General features: G+C 50.8%; 2 long non-coding RNA genes across 5 annotated transcripts in view; both read left to right on the forward strand.

Moving 5' to 3' along the window:
- LOC148135658 (uncharacterized) overlaps nucleotides 1-21,789 on the forward strand; it is an 830,866-nt gene that overhangs the window by 647,901 nt on the left and 161,176 nt on the right. The gene's annotated exons all lie outside the window — the stretch shown is intronic.
- The window catches only part of LOC148135664 (uncharacterized), a 73,374-nt gene that overhangs the window by 42,203 nt on the left and 9,382 nt on the right, over nucleotides 1-21,789 (forward strand). For 2 of the 3 annotated variants that reach the window (XR_015755012.1, XR_015755011.1), the window contains exon 3: nucleotides 1,379-1,750. This is a non-coding gene — a long non-coding RNA (uncharacterized LOC148135664). Of the gene's footprint in view, nucleotides 1-1,378; nucleotides 1,751-21,789 lie in introns of those variants that run through there. The other variant, XR_015755013.1, reaches the window with a different exon arrangement.

Here is a 21,789-nt window from a genome sequence, read left to right on the forward strand (position 1 = left end):
TCTCGGGGAGGGAGGACAGAGAATCACAGCTCTGGGGGAGGGGGGACAGGCATTCACAGCTCTGGATGAAGGGGGACAGGCATTCACAGCTCTGGGGGAGGGGGGACAGGCATTCACCGCTCTAGGGGTGGGGGTACAGGCATTCACAGCTCTGGGGGTGGGAGGACAGGCATTCACAGCTCTGGGGGTGGAGGGGACAGATATTCACAGCTCTGGGGGTGGGGGGGACAGACATTCACAGCTCTGGGGGTGGGGGTGTCAGGCATTCACAGCTCTGGGGGTAGGTGGGCAGGCATTCACAGCTCTGGGGGAGGGGGGAACAGATATTCACAGCTCTGGGGGTGGGGGGGACAGACATTCACAGCTCTGGGGTGGGGTGACAGGCATTCACAGCTCTGGGGGAGGGGGAACAGGCATTCACAGCTCTGGGGGAGGGGGGACAGGCATTCACAGCTCTGGGGGTGGGGGTCAGGCATTCACAGCTCTGGGGGGGACAGGCATTCACAGCTCTGGGGTTGGGGGGTGCTGACATTCCCAGCTCTGCGGGTGGGGTGGGGGGGACAGGCATTCACAGCTCGGGGGAGGGGGGGCAGGCATTCACAGCTCGGGGGAGGGGGGACAGGTATTCACAGCTCTGGGGGTGGGGCTGGACAGGCATTCACAGCTCTGGGGGAGGGGGGAACAGGCATTCACAGCTCTGGGGGTGGGGGTCAGGCATTCACAGCTCTGGGGGGGACAGGCATTCACAGCTCTGGGGTTGGGGGGTGCTGACATTCCCAGCTCTGCGGGTGGGGGGGGGACAGACATTCACAGCTCTGGGGTGGGGGGACAGGCATTCACAGCTCTGGGGGAGGGGGAACAGGCATTCACAGCTCTGGGGGAGGGGGGACAGGCATTCACAGCTCTGGGGGTGGGGGTCAGGCATTCACAGCTCTGGGGGGGACAGGCATTCACAGCTCTGGGGTTGGGGGGTGCTGACATTCCCAGCTCTGCGGGTGGGGGGGGGGACAGGCATTCACAGCTCGGGGGAGGGGGGGCAGGCATTCACAGCTCGGGGGAGGGGGGACAGGTATTCACAGCTCTGGGAGTGGGGGTGGACAGGCATTCACAGCTCTGGGGGCGGAGACAGGCATTCACAGCTCTGGGGGTGGGGGGGACAGGCATTCACAGCTCTGGGGGGAGGGGGACAGGCATTCACAGCTCTGGGGGTGGGGGGGACAGGCATTCACAGCTCTGGGGGGTGGGTGACAGGCATTCACAGCTCGGGGTGGGGGGTGGGGGTGGAACATGACAGGGACAAATAATTTACCAATACTGGAAATTGTCTGAACCTCTCTCCTGTCCTGACAGTGATCACTTTTATAAACTTCTTTTCCAGGGGATCAGGAGAGAGCCAGAGAAAGGAAACTCAAACCAAACCAAAAACAGTCCAAATCTGATCCAGCACAATGAATCAGGAACTGAATGCTATCGGTGTTTGAACTTGGAAGCAGGAGTGTTCCAACCAGATGCACAGCCTCGGAAAAGCTTTGCACCATCCACAGCAGACAGGACCTGGACAGCATGGAGTTACAGAGATCGACAGCACAGAAAAAAGATCCGAGAGCCCTTCTGCAATTTAAACCAAACGCAGAAAAACTCACCTTGCCTCGTAATCTGGTAAAGGGACAGAGGACTCCCAAATACCACTATTTAAAGAAACTTATCAATTTTATTCTTTAACCCTAAAAGTGAACATTAAACATTTTAAAAAGTGAATGTTTTAACTGGGGAAAATGAAATTATGACGCGATCAGACAGGAGTTGGGGCGTACAGACTGGGAGCAATTGTGCCATAGAAAGGGCACAGCAGACATGTGGGGCAGTTGTTGCGAGTGATGCACAAATATGTCCCTCTGAGACGGGGAAGAAGGGGTAACGAGAACAGAGGAGCTTCTCCTTAAAGGGAAGAAGGCAGCTTACGTAAGGTGGAGGAGGCAAGGATCTAGCACAGCTTTAGAGGATTACAGGCTTGCTAGAAAGGAGCTCAGTAATGGACTGAGGAGAGCCAGGAGGGGGCATGAAAAGGGCATGGCAAGAAGGATTAGGGAGAATCCAAAGGCATTTTACACAAACGTGAGGAATAGAGAATGATCAGGGAGAAGGTCGGGCCAATCAGGGATAGCGTAGGGAACTTGTGCGTGGAGTCTGAGCAGATAGGGGAAGCCCTCAATGAGGTTTTTTGCTTTGGTTTTCACTAAGGGGAGGGAGCTTGTTGTGAATGAGAACTTTGAGGAGCTGGGATACAGGCTGGAACAGATCAGGATTGATGAGGTTGATGAGCTGGAAATTTTGGCAAACATTAAGATTGATAAGTCCCCATGATCAGACCTGATTTATCCCAGGCTACTCCGGAAGCAAGAAAGGAGGTTGCTAAGCCACTGGTGAAGATCTTTGCATCCTCACTCCCCACGGGAGTCGTACCGGAGGATTGCTAGGAGGCGAATGTTGTTCCTCTTTTCAAGAAGGGGAGTAGGGAAATCCCAGGCAATTACAGACCAGCCAGTCTTCCGTCTGTGGTCAGCAAGGTTTTGGACAGAATTCTGAGGGATAGAATTTATGACTATTTGGAAAAACATAGCGTGATTAAAGGCAGTCAGCATGGCTTTGTGAGGGGCAGGTCATCCCTCATAAATCTTATTGAGTTCTATGAGGAAGTGACAGGACAGATCGATGAAGGTCGAGCTGGTGGATGTGATGTATAAGGACTTCAGCAAGGCATTCGATAAGGTTCCCCATGGTAGGCTCATCCATAAAGTCAGGAGGTATGGGTTTTGGAAGATTTGGCTATTTAGATTCAGAATTGGCTAGCTGACAGAAGGCAGAGAGTGGTTGTAGATGGCAAGTTCTGCCTGGAGGTCAGTCTTGAGTGGGGTCCCACAGGGCTCTGATCTTGGGACTCTGCTCTTTGTAGTTTTTATAAATGACTTGGATGAGGAGATTGAGGGGTGGGTTAGTAAATTTGCAGATGGCACATAGGTTGGAGGTTCTGTTGATAGTATCGAGGGCTGCAGCACAACATAGACAGGATGCAGAGCTGGGCTGAAAAATGGCAGATGGAATTAAACCTGGATAAATGTGAAATGATGCAATTTGAAAGGTCGAACTAGAATGCTGAATACAGGATTAAAGACCGGATCTTGGCAGTGTGGAGGAACAGAGGGATCTTGGTGTTCAAGTACATAGTTCCTACAAATATGCCACCCAAGTGGATAGGGTTGTTAAGAAAGCATATGGTGTTTTGGCTTTCATTAACAGGGGAATCAAGTTTAAGAGCCGAGAGGTTTCGCTGCAGCTCTACAATCCCCTGGTGAGACCACACTTGGAATATTGTGTCCGGTTCTGGATGCCCGACTACAGGAAAGATACAGAGGCTTTGGACAGGGTGCAAAGAATGTTTACCAGGGCTGCCTGGACTGGAGGGCTTGCCTTATGAAGAGAGATTGACGAAACTCAGACTTTTCTCTCTGGAGAGAAGGAGGAAGAGAGGAGACCTGATCGAGGTATACAAGGTAATGAGAGTCAATAGCCAGTGACCTTTCCCCAGGGCAGGATTGACTGGCACGAGGAGTCATAGTTTTAAGTTATTAGGAGAAAGGTTAAACGGTTCGTCAGAGGTAGTTTCTTTACGCAGAGAGTTGTGAACGCATGGAATGCTGTTGCCAGCGGTGGTGGTGGAAGCAGAGTCATTGGGGACAATTAAGCGACTACTGGACATGCAGATGGATAGCAGTGAAGTGAGGGGTGTGTAGGTTAAGTTATTTTATTTTACATTAGGATTCATCCTTGGCACAACATCGTGGGCCAAAGTGCCTGTTCTGTACTGTACTTTTCTATGTTCTATGTAAACAATAACTATTTACAACTCTGAACCACTTTTCTCTTAAAGATCTCCTTTCTATGTCCAACTCTATAACAATATACTGATCCAATAAACCCCGATTAAAATGTGCAGCATATTAAGTTTCAAAGCCAGACAGCGGCTGCCGTCTCCGGTGTCGGTCTTCCTGTTTGTAGATCTCCCTGGGTCGGCTTTAGACTTCTGCTGCAAGGGTAAAAAAAGTACCTTTGATCGAGAGTGTTTTGGATGGCAGTCTCTCTCTCTCTCTCTCTCTCTAGCTAACTCTCAAAATGCTGACCTTTGATACCCCAAATATCGGATCATCTCACTGGTTCTAAGTTGTCAAAATGGTAATATTCACATTCCATTGGGTTTTAGTTTACTGGGGCATAATTTAAATGGATTGGTTGAATTCAAATGGTGGTCAAACTATAGAGGTATCTAGTTTACAACCAAATGTTACATATTTTCAAGTCATAGTCAAGTCACACGACAGTTGCTCTCACTGCCAAAACATCCTTCACTCTCCCTTAAAGGTACAGTATACACCTTCAACTTCATAACAGCATCTTCAACATTTGGAGAGTTCCACGTTCGGAGCTGTGTCGTGGCCATTCGCCTGCCCTGTGTGAGAGGAAGGATTCACAACTTCATCCAACTTCCGACACACCAGCAGATTCACACCTGGGAGTGACCTGTTCAACCAGTGCAAGTGGATGTAGTCAGCTCCCACACCAACAAGTCTACAAGTGACTGCAGAGGTTGGAATATTCCATTACTCCTGTTGCTTGTGACATCAAGCATTGAATCAAGTTCGGCCTGACAGTTAGGGCTTGTTTCTGCTGAAGTTACTTCCTTATCACTAGAGTAGAGTTGAAGATTCTTGTCATCGTAGCTGACAGCTTTCTTCAGGGTATAGCGACCCTTTAAAACCAGCTCTCTGTGATCAGTCTGTCAAATTCAGAAAAATATCACAGACAATTAGTGTGCAACTAACATTGAATTTCTGCTTCAAATGGGACTTGCTCCCTGGGAAAAGAACTGAAATTTGATATCTGAAAAGTTCCCCGGCATTAAAATCTCCAAAAAGAAAGTTGATGAATCATTGCTGACAATTCTTACTGACTTGAACATTGCACACATGGCCCTACTTTCCTACCAGGAAGAATGGGAATCAAAGTTTATGCCAGACCCGACGAGATTAGTGTCAGTGACTGAGGGCTGGTTTATATCAGACAAGGGGAGATTGGTGTCAGTGACTGTGGGGCGGGTTTAAATCAGACAGGGGGAGATTGGTGTCAGTGACTGTGGGGCTGGTTTAAATCAGACAGGGGGAGATTGGTGTCAGTGACTGTGGGGTTGGATTATGTCAGACAGGAAGGGAATGGTGTCAGTGAGTGTGGGTCAGGTTTATGTCAGACAGGAGGGGATTGGTGTCAGTGACTGTGGGTCTGGTTTATATCAGACAAGGGGAGATTGTTGTCATTGTCTGTTGGTCATGTTTATATCAGACAGGGGGAGATTGGTGTCAGTGACTGTGGTTTGGTTTATATCAGACAGGGGGAGATTGTTGTCATTGTCTGTGGGGCTGGTTTATATCAGACAAGGGGAGATTGGCGTCAGTGTCTGTGGAGCTGGTTTATATCATACAGGGGGAGATTGGTGTCAGTGACTGTGGGGCTAATTTATATCAGACAGGGGGATATTGGTGTCAATCACTTTGGTTTAGTTTATATCAGTCAGGGGAAGATTGGTGTCTGTCTCTGTGGGGCTGGTTTATATCAGACAGGGGGAGATTGGTGTCATGGACTGTGGGTTGGTCTATATCAGACAGGGGGAGATTGGTGTCAGTGACAGTGGGGCTGGTTTATATCAGAAAGGAGTAGATTGACGTCACTGACAGTGGGTCTAGGTTATATCAGACAGGCAGAGATTGGTGTCAGTGACTGTGGGTTTGGTTTATATCAGACAGGGGGAGATTGGTGTCAGTGTCTGTTGGGCTGGTTTATATCAGACAGGCAGGGATTGGTGTCAGTGACTGTGGGTTTGGTTTTTATCAGACAGAGGGAGATTGGTGACAGTGACCGTGGGGCTGGTTTATATCAGACGGGGGAGATTGGTGTCAGTGTCTGTGGGGCTGGTTTATATCAGACAGGCAGGGATTGGTGTCAGTGACCGTGGGGCTGGTTTATATCAGACAGGGGAAGATTGGTGTCAGTGACTGTGGGGCTGGTTTATATCAGACAAGGGGAGATTGGTGTCAGAGACTGTGGGGCTGGTTTATATCAGACAGGGTGAGATTGGTGTCAGTGTCTGAGGGGCTGGTTTATATCAGACAAGGGGAGATTGGTGTCAGTGACTGTGGGTCTGGTTTATATCAGACAGGGGGAGATTAGTGTCAGTGTCTGTGGGGCTGGTTTATATCAGACAAAGGGTGATTGGTGTCAGTGATTGTGGGGGAGGTTTATATCAGACAGGGGAAGATTGGTGTCAGTGACTGTGGGGCACGTTTATATCAGACAGGGGAAGATTGGTGTCAGTGACTGTGGGGCACGTTTATGTCAGACAGGGGAAGATTGGCGTCAGTGACTGTGAGGCTGGTTTATATCAGACAGGGGGAGATTGGTGGCAGTGACTGTGGAGCTGGTTTATATCAGACAGGGGGAGATTGGTGTCAGTGTCTGTGGGGCAGGTTTATATCAGACAGGGGGAGATTGGTGTCAGTGTCTGAGGGGCTGGTTTATATCAGACAAGGGGGGATTGGTGTCAGTGTCTGAGGGGCTGGTTTATATCAGACATGGGGAGATTGGTGTCAGTATCTGTGGTTGAAACTTTATTGCTGGAACAGCACAGCAGGTCAGGCAGCATCCAGGGAACAGGAGATTCGACGTTTCGGGCACAGGCCCTTCTTCAGGAATGAGCAGAGAGTGTTCAGCAGGAGAAGATAAAAGGTAGGGAGGAGGGACTTGGGGAGGAGGGGCCTTGGAAATGTGATAGGTGGAAAGAGGTCAAGGTGAGGGTGATAGGTCGGAGTAGGATGGAGGCGGAGAGGTCAAGAAGAAGACTGCGGGTCAGGAAGGCGGTGCCGGGCTGGAGAGATTCGGCTGAGACAAGGTGGGGGGAGGGGGGATGAAGAAACTGGTGAAGTCCAAGTTCATTGCCTGTGGTTGGAGGGTTCCCAGTCGGAAGATAAGACGCTCCTCCTCCGACCGTCGCGTTGTTGTGGTTTGGCGGTGGATGAGTCCAATGACCTGCATATCCTCGGTGGAGTGGGAGGGGGAGTTGAAATGCTGTGCGACAGGGTGGTTGGGTTGGTTCGTCCGGGTGGCCCAGAGGTGCTCTCTGAATCGCTCCGCAAGTAGGTGGCCTGTCTCCCCAATATAGAGGAGGCCACACCGGCTGCAGCGGATGCAGTAGATGATGTGGGTGGAGGTAACTGTGGGGCTGCTTTATATCAAACAGGGGGAGATTGGTGTCAGTGACTGTGGAGCTGGTTTCTATCCGACAAGGGGAGATTGGTGTCAGTGACTGTGGAGCTGGTTTATATTCGACAAGGGGAGATTGCTGTCAGTGTCTGTGGGGCTGATTTATATCAGACAGGGGTAGATTGGTGTCAGTGACTGTGAGTCTGGTTTATATCAGACAGGGGGAGATTGGTGTCAGTGTCTGTGGGGCAGATTTATATCAGACAGGGGTAGATTGGTGTCAGTGACTGTGGGGCTGGTTTATATCAGACAGGGGGAGATTGGTGTCAGTGACTGTGGGGCTGGTTTATGTCAGACAGGGGGAGATTGGTGTTAGTGACTGTGGGGCTGGTTTATATCAGACAGGGGGAGATTGGTGTCAGTGACTGTGGGGCTGGTTTATATCAGACAGGGGGAGATTGGTGTTAGTGACTGTGGGGCTGGTTTATGTCAGACAGGGGGAGATTGGTGTCAGTGACTGTGGGGCTGGTTTATGTCAAACTGGGGGAGATTGGTGTCAGTGTCTGTGGTGCTGGTTTATATCAGACAGGGGGAGATTGGTGTTAGTGACTGTGGGGCTGGTTTATATCAGACAGGGGGAGATTGGTGTCAGTGACTGTGGGGCTGGTTTATATCAGACAGGGGGAGATTGGTGTTAGTGACTGTGGGGCTGGTTTATATCAGACAGGGGGAGATTGGTGTCAGTGACTGTGGAGCTGGTTTATATCAGACAGGGTGTGATTGGTGTCAGTGACTGTGGGACTGGTTTATGTCAAACTGGGGGAGATTGGTCTCAGTGTCTGTGGTGCTGGTTTATATCAGACAGGGGGAGATTGATGTCAGTGACTGTTGGGCTGGTTTATATCAGACAGGGGGAGATTGGTGTTAGTGACTGTGGGGCTGGTTTATATCAAACAGGGGGAGATTGGTGTCAGTGTCTGTGGGGCTGGTTTATATCAGACAGGGCGAGATTGGTTTCAGTGATGGTGGAGCTGGTTTATATCAGACAGGGGGAGATTGGTGTCAGTGACTGTGGGTCTGGTTTATATCAGACAGGGGAAGATTGGTGTCAGTGACTGTGGGGCTGGTTTATGTCAAACTGGGGGAGATTGTTGTCAGTGTCTGTGGTGCTGGTTTATATCAGACAGGGGGAGATTGATGTCAGTGACTGTGGGGCTGGTTTATATCAGACAGGGGGAGATTGGTGTTAGTGACTGTGGGGCTGGTTTATATCAAACAGGGGGAGATTGGTGTCAGTGTCTGTGGGGCTGGTTTATATCAGACAGGGGGAGATTGGTGTCAGTGTCTGTGGGGCTGGTTTATATCAGACAGGGCGAGATTGGTTTCAGTGATGGTGGGGCAGGTTTATATCAGACAGGGTGTGATTGGTGTCAGTGTCTGAGGGGCTGGCTTACATCAGACAAGGGGAGATGGGTGTCAGTGCCTGTGGGGCTGGGTTATATCAGACAGGGGGAGATTGTTGTCAGTGTCTGAGCGGCTGGTTTATATCAGACAAGGGGAGATTGGTGTCAGTGTTGTGGGGCTGGGTTATGTCAGACAGGCAGAGATTGGTGTCAGTGACTGTGGGGCTGGTTTATATCAGACAGGGGGAGATTGTTGTCAGTGTCTGAGGGGCTGGTTTATATCAGACAGGGGGAGATTGTTGTCAGTGTCTGTGGGGCTGGTTTATATCAGACAGGGGGAGATTGTTGTCAGTGACTGTGGGGCTGGTTTATATCAGACAGGGGGTGATTGGTCTCAGTGACTGTGGAGCTGGTTTATATCAGACAGGGGGAGATTGGTGGCAGTGACTGTGGGGCAGGTTTATATCAGACAGGGGGAGATTGGTGTCAGTGTCTGAGGGGCTGGTTTATATCAGACAAGGGGAGATTGGTGTCAGTGTCTGTGGGGCTGGTTTATATCAGACAGGGGGAGATTGGTGTCAGTGTCTGAGGGGCTGGTTTATATCAGACAGGGGGAGATTGGTGTCAGTGACTGTGGGTCTGGTTTATATCAGACAGGGGGAGATTGGTGTCAGTGACTGTGGGGCTGGTTTATATCAGACAAAGAGTGATTGGTGTCAGTGATTGTGGGGCTGGTTTATATCAGACAGGGGAAGATTGGTGTCAGTGACTGTGGGGCACGTTTATATCAGACAGGGGGAGATTGGTGTCAGTATCTGTGGGGCTGGTTTATATCAGACAAGGCGAAATTGGTGTCAGTGTCTGTGGGGCTGGTTTATATCAGACAAGGCGAAATTGGTGTCAATGTCTGTGGGGCACGTTTATATCAGACAGGGGGAGATTGGTGTCAGTGACTGTGGGGCTGGTTTATATCAGACAAGGGGTGATTGGTGTCAGTGAGTGTGGGGCTGGTTGAAATCAGACAGGGGAAGATTGGTGTCAGTGACTGTGGGGCACGTTTATATCAGACAGGGGGAATTTGGTGTCGGTGACTGTGGGGCTGGTTTATATCAAACAGGGGGAGATTGGTGTCAGTGTCTGTGGGGCTGGTTTATATCAGACAGGGCGAGATTGGTTTCAGTGACGGTGGGGCAGGTTTATATCAGACAGGGTGTGATTGGTGTCAGTGTCTGAGGTGCTGGGTTATATCAGACAGGGGGAGTTTGTTGTCAGTGTCTGAGTGGCTGGTTTATATCAGACAAGGGGAGATTGGTGTCAGTGTTGTGGGGCTGGGTTAAATCAGACAGGCAGAGATTGGTGTCAGTGATTGTGGGGCTGGTTTATATCAGAGAGGGGTAGATTGCTGTCAGTGACTGTGGTTGAAACTTTATTGCTGGAACAGCACAGCAGGTCAGGCAGCATCCAGGGAACAGGAGATTTGACGTTTCGGGCACAGGCCCTTCTTCAGGAATGAGCAGAGAGTGTTCAGCAGGAGAAGATAAAAGGTAGGGAGGAGGGACTTGGAGGAGGGGCGTTGGAAATGTGATAGGTGGAAAGAGGTCAAGGTGAGGGTGATAGGTCGGAGTAGGATGGAGGCAGAGAGGTCAAGAAGAAGACTGCAGGTCAGGAAGGCGGTGCCGGGCTGGAGGGATTCGGCTGAGACAAGGTGGGGGGAGGGGGGATGAAGAAACTGGTGAAGTCCAAGTTCATTGCCTGTGGTTGGAGGGTTCCCAGTCGGAAGATAAGACGCTCCTCCTCCGACCGTCGCGTTGTTGTGGTTTGGCGGTGGATGAGTCCAATGACCTGCATATCCTCGGTGGAGTGGGAGGGGGAGTTGAAATGCTGTGCTACAGGGTGGTTGGGTTGGTTCGTCCGGGTGGCCCAGAGGTGCTCTCTGAATCGCTCCGCAAGTAGGTGGCCTGTCTCCCCAATATAGAGGAGGCGACACCGGCTGCAGCGGATGCAGTAGATGATGTGGGTGGAGGTGACTGTGGGGCTGATTTATATCAAACAGGGGGAGATTGGTGTCAGTGACTGTGGAGCTGGTTTCTATCCGACAAGGGGAGATTGGTGTCAGTGACTGTGGGGCTGATTTATATCAGACAGGGGGAGATTGGTGTCAGTGACTGTGGGGCTGGTTTATGTCAAACTGGGGGAGATTGGTGTCAGTGTCTGTGGGGCTGGTTTATATCAGACAAGGGGAGATTGGTGTCAGTGACTGTGGGGCTGATTTATATCAGACAGGGGTAGATTGGTGTCAGTGTCTGTGGGGCTGGTTTATATCAGACAGGGGGAGATTGGTGTCAGTGTCTGTGGGGCTGATTTATATCAGACAGGGGGAGATTGGTGTCAGTGACTGTGGGGCTGGTTTATGTCAAACTGGGGGAGATTGGTGTCAGTGTCTGTGGTGCTGGTTTATATCAGACAGGGGGAGATTGGTGTCAGTGACTGTGGGGCTGGTTTATATCAGACAGGGGGAGATTGGTGTTAGTGACTGTGGGGCTGGTTTATATCAGACAGGGGGAGATTGGTGTCAGTGACTGTGGGGCTGGTTTATATCAGACAGGGGGAGATTGGTGTTAGTGACTGTGGGGCTGGTTTATGTCAGACAGGGGGAGATTGGTGTCAGTGACTGTGGGGCTGGTTTATATCAGACAGGGTGTGATTGGTGTCACTGACTGTGGGACTGGTTTATGTCAAACTGGGGAGATTGGTGTCAGTGTCTGTGGTGCTGGTTTATATCAGAAATGGGGAGATTGATGTCAGTGACTGTGGGGCTGGTTTATATCAGACAGGGGGAGATTGGTGTTAGTGACTGTGGGGCTGGTTTATATCAAACAGGGGGAGATTGGTGTCAGTGTCTGTGGGGCTGGTTTATATCACACAGGGTGAGATTGGTTTCAGTGATGGTGGAGCTGGTTTATATCAGACAGGGTGTGATTGGTGTCAGTGTCTGAGGGGCTGGCTTACATCAGACAAGGGAAATTGGTGTCAGTGTCTGTGGTGCTGGTTTATATCAGACAGGGGGAGATTGATGTCAGTGACTGTGGGGCTGGTTTATATCAGACAGGGGGAGATTGGTGTTAGTGACTGTGGGGCTGGTTTATATCAAACAGGGGGAGATTGGTGTCAGTGTCTGTGGGGCTGGTTTATATCAGACAGGGGGAGATTGGTGTCAGTGTCTGTGGGGCTGGTTTATATCAGACAGGGCGAGATTGGTTTCAGTGATGGTGGGGCAGGTTTATATCAGACAGGGTGTGATTGGTGTCAGTGTCTGAGGGGCTGGCTTACATCAGACAAGGGGAGATTGGTGTCAGTGTCTGTGGGGCTGGGTTATATCAGACAGGCAGAGATTGGTGTCAGTGACTGTGGGGCTGGTTTATATCAGACAGGGGGAGATTGTTGTCAGGGTCTGAGGGGCTGGTTTATATCAGACAGGGGGAGATTGTTGTCAGTGACTGTGGAGAAAGTGAGGTCTGCAGATGCTGGAGATCAAAGTTGAAACTTTATTGCTGGAACAGCACAGCAGGTCAGGCAGCATCCAGGGAACAGGAGATTCGACGTTTCGGGCACAGGCCCTTCTTCAGGAATGAGCAGAGAGTGTTCAGCAGGAGAAGATAAAAGGTAGGGAGGAGGGACTTGGAGGAGGGGAGTTGGAAATGTGATAGGTGGAAAGAGGTCAAGGTGAGGGTGATAGGTCGGAGTAGGGTGGAGGCGGAGAGGTCAAGAAGAAGACTGCAGGTCAGGAAGGCGGTGCCGGGCTGGAAGGATCCGGCTGTGACAAGGTGGGGGGAGGGGGGATGAAGAAACTGGTGAAGTCCAAGTTCATCCCCTGCGGTTGGAGGGTTCCCAGTCGGAAGATAAGACGCTCCTCCTCCGACCGTCGGGTTGTTGTGGTTTGGCGGTGGATGAGTCCAATGACCTGCATATCCTCGGTGGAGTGGGAGGGGGAGTTGAAATGCTGTGCCACAGGTTGGTTGGGTTGGTTCGTCCGGGTGGCCCAGAGGTGCTCCCTGAATCGCTCCGCAAGTAGGCGGCCTGTCTCCCCAATATAGAGAAGGCCACACCGGCTGCAGCGGATGCAGTAGATGATGTGGGTGGAGGTGCAGGTGAATCTGTGGCGGATATGGAAGTTTCCCTTGGGGCCTTGGAGAGAAGTGAGGGGGGAGGTGTGGGCGCAAGTGTTGCACCTCCTGCGGTTGCAAGGGAAGGTGCCGGGAGTGGTGGTTGGGTCGGTGGGGGGTGTGGATCTGACAAGGGAGTCGCGGAGGGAGTGGTCTCTACGGAAAGCTGATAGGGGAGGGGAGGGAAATATATCCTTGGTGCTGGGGTCTGTTTGGAGGTGGCGGAAGTGACGGCGGATGATGCGCTGTACATGGAGATTGGTGGGGTGGTAGGTGAGTACCAGTGGGGTTCTGTCCTGGTGGCGGTTGGAGGGGCGGGGCTCAAGGGCGGAGGAGCGGGAAGTGGAGGAGATGCGGTGGAGGGCACCGTCGACCACGTCGGGGGGGAAAATTGCGGTCCTTGAAGAAGGAGGCCATCTGTGTTGTACGTATTTTGAACTGGTCCTCCTGGGAGGAGATGCGGCGGAGACGAAGGAATTGGGAGAATGGGATGGCGTTTTTACAGGGGGCAGGATGGGAGGAGGTGTAGTCCAGGTAGCTGTGGGAGTCGGTAGGTTTGTAGTAGATGTCCGTGTTGATTCGGTCGCCTGAGATAGAAACAGAAAGGTCTAGGAAGGGGAGGGAGGAGTCCGAGACTGTCCAGGTGAATTTGAGGTCGGGGTGGAAGGTGTTGGTGTAGTGGATGAACTGTTCAACCTCCTCGTGGGAGCCCGAGGTAGCGCCGATACAGTCATCAATGTAGCGAAGAAAAAGATGGGGGGTGGGGCCAGTGTAGTTGCGGAAGATGGATTGTTCCACATACCCTACGAAGAGGCAGGCATAGCTGGGGCCCATGCGGGTGCCCATGGCTACTCCTTTTGTTTGGAGAAAGTGGGAGGATTGGAAAGAAAAGTTGTTCAGGGTGAGGACCAGTTCGGTCAGTCGAAGGAGGGTGTCGGTGGAAGGGTACTGGGTGGTACGGCGGGAAAGGAAGAAGCGGAGTGCTTTGAGTCCTTCGTGATGGGGGATGGAGGTGTACAGGGACTGGATGTCCATGGTGAAGATGAGGCGTTGGGGACCGGGGAAGCAGAAATCCTGGAGGAGGTGGAGGGCGTGGGTGGTGTCACGAACGTAGGTGGGGAGTTCTTGGACTAATGGGGACAGGACCGTGTCGAGGTATGCCGAGATGAGTTCGGTTGGGCAGGAGCAGGCTGAGACGATGGGTCGTCCGGGGCAGTCAGGTTTGTGGATTTTGGGCAGGAGGTAGAAACGGGCGGTTCGGGGTTGTGGGACTATGAGGTTGGAGGCGGTGGATGGGAGGTCCCCTGAGGTGATGAGGTTATGGACGGTCTGGGAGATGATGACGGTCAGTGACTGTGGGGCTGGTTTATATCAGACAGGGGTAGATTGGTCTCAGTGACTGTGGAGCTGGTTTATATCAGACAGGGGGAGATTGTTGTCAGTGACTGTGGGGCAGGTTTATATCAGACAGGGGGAGATTGGTGTCAGTGACTGTGGGGCTGGTTTATATCAGACAGGGATAGATTGGTGACAGTGTCTGTGGGGCTGATTTATATCAGACAGGGGTAGATTGGTGACAGTGTCTGTGGGGCTGGTTTATATCAGACAGGGGGAGATTAGTGTCAGTGACTGTGGGGCTGGTTTATATCAGACAGGGGTAGATTGGTCTCAGTGACTGTGGAGCTGGTTTATATCAGACAAGGGGAGATTGGTGTCAGTGTCTGAGGGGCTGGTTTATATCAGACACGGGGAGATTGGTGTCAGTGTCTGAGGGGCTGGTTTATATCAGACAGGGGGAAATTGGTGTCAGTGACTGTGGGGCTGGTTTATATCAGACAAAGGGTGATTGGTGTCAGTGATTGTTGGGCTGGTTTATATTAGACAGGGGAAGATTGGTGTCAGTGACTGTGGGGCACGTTTATATCAGACAGGGGTAGATTGGTGTCAGTATCTGTGGGGCTGGTTTATATCAGACAAGGCGAAATTGGTGTCAGTGTCTGTGGGGCTGGTTTATATCAGACAAGGCGAAATTGGTGTCAGTGTCTGTGGGGCTGGTTTATATCAGACAGGGGGAGATTGGTGTCAGTGACTGTGGGGCTGGTTTTTATCAAACAGTGGGTGATTGGTCTCAGTGACTGAGGGGCTGGTTTATATCAGACAAGGGGTGATTGGCGTCAGTGAGTGTGGGGCTGGTTTATATCAGACAGGGGAAGATTGGTGTCAGTGACTGTGGGGCACGTTTATATCAGACAGTGGGTGATTGGTCTCAGTGACTGAGGGGCTGGTTTATATCAGACAGGGGGAGATTGCTGTCAGTGTCTGTGGGCCTGGTTTATATCAGACAAGGGGTGAGATTGGTGTCAGTGAGTTTGGGGCTGGTTCATATCAGACAGGGGGTGATTGGTCTCAGTGTCTGAGGGGCTGGTTTATATCAGACAGGGGGAGATTGGTGTCAGTGTCCGTGGGCCTGGTTTATATCAGACAAGGGGTGATTGGTGTCAGTGAGTGTGGGGCTGGTTTATATCAGACAGGGGGAAATTGATGTCAGTGACTGTGGGGCTGGTTTATATCAGACAGGGGGAGATTGGTGTCGAGTGACTGTGGGGCTGGTTTATATCAAACAGGGGGAGATTGGTGTCAGTGTCTGTGGGGCTGGTTTATATCAGACAGGCCGAGATTGGTTTCAGTGACGGTGGGGCTGGTTTATATCAGACAGGGGGAAATTGGTGTCAGTGACTGTGGGGCTGGTTTATATCAGACAAAGGGTGATTGGTGTCAGTGATTGTGGGGCTGGTTTATATCAGACAGGGGAAGATTGGTGTCAGTAACTGTGGGTCTGGTTTATATCAGACAGGGGGAGATTGGTGTCAGTGACTGTGGGGCTGGTTTATATCAGACAAAGGGTGATTATTGTCAGTGATTGTGGGGCTGGTTTATATCAGACAGGGGAAGATTGGTGTCAGTGACTGTGGGGCACGTTTATATCAGACAGGGGGAGATTGGTGTCAGTATCTGTGGGGCTGGTTTATATCAGACAGGCGAAATTGGTGTCAGTGTCTGTGGGGCTGGTTTATATCAGACAAGGCGAAATTGGTATCAGTGTCTGTGGGGCACGTTTATATCAGACAGGGGGAGATTGGTGTCAGTGACCGTGGGGCTGGTTTATATCAAACAGTGGGTGATTGGTCTCAGTGACTGAGGGGCTGGTTTATATCAGACAAGGGGTGATTGGTGTCAGTGAGTGTGGGGCTGGTTGAAATCAGACAGGGGAAGATTGGTGTCAGTGACTGTGGGGCACGTTTATATCAGACAGTGGGTGATTGGTGTCAGTGACTGAGGGGCTGGTTTATATCAGACAGGGGGAGATTGGTGTCAGTGTCTGTGGGCCTGGTTTATATCAGACAAGGGGTGATTGGTGTCAGTGAGTGTGGGGCTGGTTCATATCAGACAGGGGGTGATTGGTCTCAGTGTCTGAGGGGCTGGTTTATATCAGACATGGGGAGATTGGTGTCAGTGTCCGTGGGCCTGGTTTATATCAGACAAGGGGTGATTGGTGTCAGTGAGTGTGGGGCTGGTTTATATCAGACAGGGGGAAATTGATGTCAGTGACTGTGGGGCTGGTTTATATCAGACAGGGGGAGATTGGTGTCGGTGACTGTGGGGCTGGTTTATATCAGACAGGGCGAGATTGGTTTCAGTGACGGTGGGGCAGGTTTATATCAGACAGGGTGTGATTGGTGTCAGTGTCTGAGGGGCTGGTTAATATCAGACAGGGGGAGATTGTTGTCAGTGTCTGAGGGGCTGGATTATATCAGACAGGGGGAGTTTGTTGTCAGTGTCTGAGCGGCTGGTTTATATCAGACAAGGGGAGATTGGTGTCAGTGTTGTGGGGCTGGGTTAAATCAGACAGGCAGAGATTGGTGTCAGTGACTGTGGGGCTGGTTTATATCAGACAGGGGGAGATTGTTGTCAGTGTCTGAGGGGCTGGTTTATATCAGACAGGGGGAGATTGGTGTCAGTGACTGTGGGGCAGGTTTATATCAGACATGGGGAGATTGTTGTCAGTGTCTGTGGAGCTGGGTTATATCAGACAGGGGGAGATTGGTGTCAGAATCTGTGGTGATGGTTTATATCAAACAGTGGGAGATTGGTGTCAGTGACTGTGGGGCTGGTTTATATCAGACAGGGGGAGATTGTTGTCAGTGTCTGAGTGGCTGGTTTATATCAGACAAGGGGAGATTGGTGTCAGAGAATGTGGGGCTGATTTATATCAGACAGGGGGAGATTGGTGTCAGTGTCTGTGGGGATGGTTTATATCAGACAGAGGGAGATTGGTGTCAGTGTCTGTGGGGCTGGTTTATATCAGACAAGGGAAGATTGGTGTCAGTGACTGTGGGGCTGGTTTATATCCGACAGAGGGAGATTGGTGTAAGTGACTGTGGGTCTGGTTTATATCAGACAGGAGGAGATTGGTGTCAGTGACTGTGGGGCTGGTTCATATCAGACAGGGGGAGATTAGTGTCAGTGTCTGTGGGGCTGGTTTATATCAGACACGGGGAGATTGGTGTCAGTGACTGTGGAGTGGTTTCTATCAGACAGGGGGAAATTGGTGTCAGTGCCGGAAGGGCAGGTTTATATCAGACAGGGGGAGATTGGTGTCAGTGTCTGAGGGGCTGGTTTATATCAGACAGGGGGAGATTGGTGTCAGTGTCTGTGGGGCTGGTTTATATCAGACAGGGGGAGATTGTTGTCAGTGTCTGAGGGGCTGGTTTATATCAGACAAGGGGAGATTGGTGTCAGTGTCTGTGGGGTTGGTTTATATCAGACAAGGGGAGATTGGTGTCAGTGTCTGTGGAGCTGCGTTTTATCAGACAGGGGGAGATTGGTGTCAGTGTCTGTGGTGATGGTTTATATCAGACAGTGGGAGATTGTTGTCAGTGACTGTGGGTCTGGTTTATATCAGACAAGGGGAGATTGTTGTCAGTGTCTGTGGGGCTGGTTTATATCAGACAGGCAGAGATTCGTGTCAGTGACTGTGGGGCTGGTTTATACCAGACAGGGGGAGTTCGGTGTCAATGTCTGTTGGGCTGGTTTATCTCAGACAAGGGGAGATTGGTGTCAGTGTCTGTGGAGCTGATTTATATCAGACAGGGGGAGATTGGTGTCAGTGTCTGTGGGTATGGTTTATACCATACACGGGGAGATTGGTGTCAGTGTCTGTGGGGCTGGTTTATATCAGACTAGGGGGGATTGGTGTCAGTGTCTGTGGGGCTGGTTTATATCAGACTAGGGGGGATTGGTTTCAGTGACTGTAGGGCAGGTTTATATCAGACAGGGGGAGATTGGTGTCAGTGTCTGAGGGGCTGGTTTATATCAGACATGGGAGATTGGTGTCAGTGTCTGTAGGGCAATATTATTTCAGACGGGGGAGATTGGTGTCAGTATCTGAGGGGCTGGTTTATATCAGACAAGGGGAGATTGGTGTCAGTGTCTGAGGGGCTGGTTTATATCACACAAGGCGAAATTGGTGTCAGTGACTGTGGGGCTGGTTTATATCAGACAGGGGGAGATTGGTGTCAGTGTCTGTGGGCCTGGTTTATATCAGACAAGGGGAGATTGGTGTCAGTGACTGTGGGGCTGGTTTATATCAGACAGGGGCAGATTGGTGTCAGTGTCTGAGGGGCTGGTTTATATCAGAAAAGAGGAGATTGGTGTCAGTGTCTGAGGGGCTGGTTTATATCAGACAGGGGGAGATTGGTGTCAGTGTCTGTGGGGTTGATTTATATCAGACAAGGGGAGATTGGTGTCAGTGACTGTGGGGCTGGTTTGTATCAAACAGGGCGAGATTGGTGTCAGTGACTGTGGGTCTGGTTTATATCAGACAGGGGGAGATTGGTGTCAGTGACTGTGGGGCTGGTTTATATCAGACAGGGGGAAATTGGTGTCAGTAACTGTAGGGCAGATTTATATCAGACAGGGGGAGATTGGTGTCAGTGTCTGAGGGGCTGGTTTATATCAGACAAGGGGAGATTGGTGTCAGTGTCTGTGGGGCTGGTTTATATCAGACAGGGGCAGATTGGTGTCAGTGTCTGAGGGGCTGGTTTATATCAGAAAAGAGGAGATTGGTGTCAGTGTCAGAGGGGCTGGTTTATATCAGACAAGGGGAGATTGGTTTCAGTGTCTGTGGGGCTGGTTTATATCAGACAAGGGGAGATTGGTGTCAGTGTCTGTGGGGCTGATTTATATCAGACAGGGGGAGATTGGTGTCAGTGACTGTGGGGCTGGTTTGTATCAGACAGGGGGAGATTGGTGTCAGTTACTGTGGGGCTGGTTTATGTCAAACTGGGGGAGATTGGTGTCAGTGTCTGTGGTGCTGGTTTATATCAGACAGGGGGAGATTGGTGTCAGTGACTGTGGGGCTGGTTTATATCAGACAAAGGGTGATTGGTGTCAGTGACTGTGGGGCTGGTTTATATCAGACAGGGGAAGATTGGTGTCAGTGACTGTGGGGCTGGTTTATATCAGACAGGGGGTGATTGGAGTCAGTGACTGTGGGTCTGGTTTGTATCAGACAGGGGGAGATTGGTGTCAGTGACTGTGGGGCTGGTTTATGTCAAACTGGGGGGGATTGGTGTCAGTGTCTGTGGGCCTGGTTTATATCAGACAAGGGGAGATTGGTGTCAGTGACTGTGGGGCTGGTTTATATCAGACAGGGGTAGATTGGTTTCAGTGACGGTGGGGCAGGTTTATATCAGACTGGGTGTGATTGGTGTCAGGGACTGAGGGGCTGGCTTACATCAGACAAGGGGAGATTGGTGTCAGTGTCTCTGGGGCTGGGTTAAATCAGACAGGGGGAGTTTGTTGTCAGTGTCTGAGCGGCTGGTTTATATCAGACAAGGGTAGATTGGTGTCAGTGTTGTGGGGCTGGGTTATATCAGACAGGCAGAGATTGGTGTCAGTGACTGTGGGGCTGGTTTATATCAGACAAAGGGTGATTGGTGTCAGTGACTGTGGGGCTGGTTTATATCAGACAGGGGAAGATTGGTGTTAGTGACTGTGGGGCACATTCATATCAGACAGGGGGTGATTGGTTTCAGTGACTGTGGAGCTGGTTTATACCAGACAGGGGGAAATTGGTGGCAGTGACTGTAGGGCAGGTTTATATCAGACAGGGGTAGATTGGTGTCAGTGTCTGAGGGGCTGGTTTATATCAGACAAGGGGAGATTGGTTTCAGTGTCTGTGGGACTGGTTTATATCAGACAGGGGGAGATTGGTGTCAGTGTCTGTGAGGCTGGTTTATATCAGACAAGGGGAGATTGGTGTCAGTGTCTGTGGGGCTGGTTTATATCAGACAAGGGGAGATTGGTGTCAGTGTCTGTGGGGCTGATTTATATCAGACAGGGGGAGATTGTTGTCAGTAATTATGGTTGGTTTATATCAGACAGGGGAAATTGGTGCCAGTGACGGTGAGGCTGGTTTATATCAGACAAGGGGAGATTGGCGTCAGTGTCTGTGGAGCTTGTTTATATCATACAGGGGGAGATTGGTGTCAGTGACTGTGGGGCTGATTTATATCAGACAGGGCTATACTTGTATCAGTGACTGTGGGGCTGGTATATATCAGACAAAGGGTGATTGGTGGCAGTGACTGGAGGGCAGATTTATATCAGACAGGGGTAGATTGGTGTCAGTGTCTGAAGGGCTGGTTTATATCAGACAAGGGGACATTGGTTTCAGTGTCTGTGGGGCTGGTTTATATCAGACAGGGGGAGATTGGTGTCAGTGTCTGTGAGGCTGGTTTATATCAGACAAGGGGAGATTGGTGTCAGTGTCTGTGGGGCTGGTTTATATCAGACATGGGGAGTTTGGTGTCAGTGACTGTGGGGCTGGCTAATATCAAACAGGGCGAGATTGGTGTCAGTGACTGTGGGTCTGGTTTATATCAGACAGGGGGAGATTGGTGTCAGTGTCTGAGGGGCTGGTTTATATCAGACAGGGGCAGATTGGTGTCAGTGTCTGTGGGGCTGGTTTATATCAGACATGGGGAGATTGGTGTCAGTGACTGTGGGGCTGGTTTATATCAGACAAGGTGAAATTGGTGTCAGTGTCTGTGGGGCTGGTTTATATCAGACAAGGGGAGATTGGTGTTAGTGACTGTGGGGCTGGTTTATATCAGACAGGGGGAGATTGGTGTCAGTGACTGTAGGGCAGGTTTATATCAGACAGGGGGAGATTGGTGTCAGTGGCTGAGGGGCAGGTTTATATCAGACAAGGGGAGATTGGTGTCAGTGTCTGTGGGGCTGGTTTATATCAGACAGGGGCAGATTGGTGTCAGTGTCTGAGGGGCTGGTTTATATCAGAAAAGAGGAGATTGGTGTCAGTGTCTGAGGGGCTGGTTTATATCAGAAAAGAGGAGATTGGTTTCAGTGTCTATGGGGCTGGTTTATATCAGACAAGGGGAGATTGGTGTCAGAGTCTGTGGGGCTGATTTATATCAGACAGGGGGAGATTGTTGTCAGTAATTATGGTTGGTTTATATCAGACAGGGGAAATTGGTGCCAGTGACGGTGAGGCTGGTTTATATCAGACAAGGGGAGATTGGCGTCAGTGTCTGTGGAGCTGGTTTATATCATACAGGGGGAGATTGATGTCAGTGACTGTGGGGCTGATTTATATCAGACAGGGCTATATTTGTATCAGTGACTGTGGGGCTTGTATATATCAGACAAAGGGTGATTGGTGTCAGTGACTGTGGGCCTGTTTTAAATCAGACAGGGGAAGATTGGTGTCAGTGACTGTGGGGCACATTTATATCAGACAGGGGGTGATTGGTGTCAGTCACTGTAAAGCTGGTTTATATCGGACAGGGGGAGATTGGTGTCAGTGACTGTAGGGCAGGTTTATATCAGACAAGGGT

Source organism: Chiloscyllium plagiosum, unplaced genomic scaffold (assembly GCF_037043375.1).
Source record: "Chiloscyllium plagiosum isolate Xiang-an unplaced genomic scaffold, Cpla_swu_hap1 HiC_scaffold_49, whole genome shotgun sequence".
In the NCBI taxonomy this organism is placed as follows: Eukaryota; Metazoa; Chordata; class Chondrichthyes; order Orectolobiformes; family Hemiscylliidae; genus Chiloscyllium; species Chiloscyllium plagiosum.